The following is a 3,641-nucleotide window of genomic DNA, read 5'->3' as shown; positions in this document are numbered from 1 at the left end:
TCTATCAGCTGTTTTTTTATATTCCAGAAATTAAGCCTTTGTCAGTCACATCATTTGCAAATATTTTCTCCCATTCCATAGGTTGTCGTTTTGTTTTGCTTATGGTTTCCTCTGCTGTGCAAAAGCTTATAAGTTTAATTAGGTCCCATTTGTTAATTTTTGCTTTTATTTCTATTACCTGGGTAGACTGCCCTAGGAGAACATTGCTAAGATTTATGTCAGAAAATGTTTTGCCTATGTTTTCTTCTGGGAGGTTTATAGTGTCTTGTCCCACCCTTCCGTTTACTCCAAGATTTGGTTGTCACCTCTCTCCTCCCTAACATTTCAGGATTCCTGGGAAAATCAAATTAGTTCTTTTTGCCAAAATGTCGTGACAGTTGTTAAACACATAAGTAATTGTATTAACAACACCAACTGGGGCCCCTTGGAGTAAGTGCTCGGGAAAGAGAGAGAGATTGAAAAGAATATGACACCTCTCAGTAAAAAGCAAACAAATTTTAAAAAGAATTAGAGTCAGAGATACCAGTATGAACTCATGTTTAGCTTAATAGAGATAACAGACACAGAAATAATTACAGATCTGTGTGTATGCACATATTAGCATACAGACATATTTCCTAGCTCTGACCACTGAGGGCCTAGAAGAAATGACACCTCAGAAGCTATGAGCACACCCAGCACCCACATCTTGGTTTCTCTATCATTTCATCATAGGAAGAGGAACCAGAGCTCTTTGGAGAAATGGCTGATCTAGGACTGGGGTAGGGAATATACAAGATGAGTCTGGCACTTCTCGTAGTACGAGAAAGTAATAAGTTGCTAAAATAAAAACAAAACAAAACACAATGATGGGGCCAAAGGGACAGAGGAGCCAACTAAATGATCTCCCAATGGCCAAAGCAGAAACAATTTGAACAAAATAAATAATGCAGTATTGGATATAGCCCAAAGCATCAAATAAATATCCATAGATCTATAGTGATACAAATTAATGATTGAGTAAACACAGATATGAGGGAAAAGAGAAAAATCCCCTGTGCAGAAGAACTGTAGATAGCTTACAAAGCTACTCCTCCATTAAGGAGGTGGAGCTAAATTCACCATCACGATCTCCATCACCACGTCTGAGTGTAGGCTACATGTGGGGACTAGCTTCCAAAGAGTATAGCATGGAAAGGAGAGAAAAAAGTAACTTAACAGTGGAGAAGCCTGTCAAATACTAAGTTGGTCTGGTGATTAAGGCTGACATCATCAATGACAATCATGATGACAGTATGTACTCTGGATACGCTGTGTTGAGAATGGCATTTCACCTCTGGGATCTTCCTTCCCAAAACCCGTAACCCCCTCTAACTATTAGAAAAACATCAGACAAATCCAAATCGAGGAACTTTCTACAAAATACCAGTACTTTTAAAAACTATCAAGGTTATCAAAAAAAAAAAAAAAAAAAGGAAAGTCTGAGAAACCATCACAGGTCACACAGACCAGAGGAGACTAAGGACCAAAGTAATGGGTATCTTGGATAATAGATAGATAGACAGACAGACAGACAGACAGACAGACAGACATAGATAGTTAACCTTGTACCCAACAGAAAATATACATATTATTTAAACATCCACAGAACATTAAAAATAATTGACTATTTGGGACTCTGAAAAAAAAATCTCAACAAAATCCCAAAAGCAATTTATACAGGCCTTTTTTGCTTTCTTACTATATTGCAAAACAGATTAATAGGAGATCGATTGAATAAATTATTGAATTTTTTTAAAGGCCTAATAATCATATTTTTGAACAGGCCTTTCTATGGGTGATTCTGACTGCTCAGATCTTTTTGTACTCTTGGCATTTTCTGGATATTTTTGTCTTAATTTGTGAAAGAGGATTTTTACATTCTTGCATGGGAAGCGCAATATAAAATTTCCTGTTTTATTTTATTTCCCTTTCTAACTATTGTGCAGTTCACCTTCTTATTGGACATTCTTCTACATCATTTGACTTTTTTAAGTTTTTAGTTTATTAATCCTCTCATGAAAATTTTGCACAGTCACCACACATACAGTCACTGCAGAATCTTCGCTCCTTCTGTTGTCCAATCTCCAGCTCACTCCTTTTGGCCAGCACCAACACTGGCCTTTGCGGTCCCCCTGACGGTCTTCATCCTGTTCTTCCGTTCCTTTCACTGTTTCCTTGAGGTCTTTTTCTTCTCATACAGGCCACGTCTTGCAAGCCTGTGTTTGAGTTCATTTTTCTTTGCAAAATCCAAGGAATCGTAAATCACGCCAAAGCCAGTTGTCTTGCTACCACCAAAATGAGTTCTGAATCTGAATACAAAGATGACATCTGGAGTGGTCTTGTACATTTTGGCTAGTTTTTCCCAAGTTTATGCCTTAGGTACTGTTGCCTTCCCAGGGTGAAGGACATAAGTGACCATTTGTTTCTGCTGTCGGTTGGTTGGTCATGAACTTCCTGGTCCGGATAGTTACGGTGTCATTCATGATGGCGGCTGATCTTCAAGCAGCCAGGGAGGAAAAGAGGCATTTGACAATTTTAGAGCTGAATTTGTAACCCCTTTCTGCTCCACTGGAGAAAAGATAATACTACTTGCATTTTGTTTATTGAACATTCAGGAATCAAAAGTGGAACCCAAGTTTTATAATTTTATAGAAAAGGAACATTAGCATGAATTTAACTTTGGTATAGTGCACTGGAAGCTGACCTCTATGATTTTCTTAGAATTAAAGAACTGGGATAACTTGAACAATAACCTAAACGAATGTTTCTTGATTTTTTTTCTCCATATCTAAGTTGATTTATTTTTTAAATTCCTATACCCTTACCCCTGAAACCCATGTCTCTCTGTCTCTAGGGAGATGTGCCTTCAGAACTCTGACATATAGAAGACTGTCTATCTCTTCTTAAATCCACTGATAAAGAACTTTATTTTCAGTGATTATAGTGTAAAAACGACAGATAGCTTTGTTTTTGCTTTCCAAAAAGAAAATTAGAATGTTGAACATGATTTTCCCACATTACTCGTGATCTACCTTCAACTTCCAGGGATTCTGTTATGAACAAAAATCATTGGTCTAAATCAATCCTTAATTTTATATTAGAGAAAATGAAGACCAGAGAACTTAAATAACTTTCTCAAACTCATGATGTAAAATAATGACCAAGTCAAGTCTTGATTGATGGTACAATGCTTTTTCCTGTTTGTTGCAAAGTCGAACTTGAGGGGAAAAAAAAAGATTTTAGAAATAGAGCCAGAAGCATTTCTCTCCTTTGAAGAAAACTCTTGGAAGAGTGCTCTCTGAAGAAAGCCCAACCAAATTAAAATCCCTTGGGTTCTGTATGTTAACGTGTTCCTTTTTATCTTGATGTAAAGTAGAAGCCCTACTCCTCCAATCAGTCTCTTTACTTACAGTGACTCTGTGACAGGAAATGGTTACAGAACTCTGAAATCTATTGTCAATGCTTTTATAATCTCAAGGAATTTCTTCCAGGCACGTAGCATATGAACGAGAACTACCCCAGTGGCAACATATAAGCTCTGTGTTGTTCTATCAAAAACAGCTGTTAAATCATTCTGTGCTCTTCAGGGCACCTCTCTTATTCAGCTCAGCTGTGAAGGG

General features: G+C 37.3%; 1 pseudogene; it reads right to left on the bottom strand.

The window, feature by feature from the left end:
* Window positions 1–1,895: 1,895 nt before the first annotated feature.
* LOC141573528 (small ribosomal subunit protein eS24-like) lies at window positions 1,896–3,641 on the bottom strand (annotated as a pseudogene).

Source organism: Camelus bactrianus, chromosome 16, assembly GCF_048773025.1.
Source record: "Camelus bactrianus isolate YW-2024 breed Bactrian camel chromosome 16, ASM4877302v1, whole genome shotgun sequence".
Lineage (NCBI taxonomy): Eukaryota > Metazoa > Chordata > Mammalia > Artiodactyla > Camelidae > Camelus > Camelus bactrianus.
Note: the sequence above shows the minus strand (reverse complement) of the source record. Positions and strands in the feature narration are given on the sequence as shown.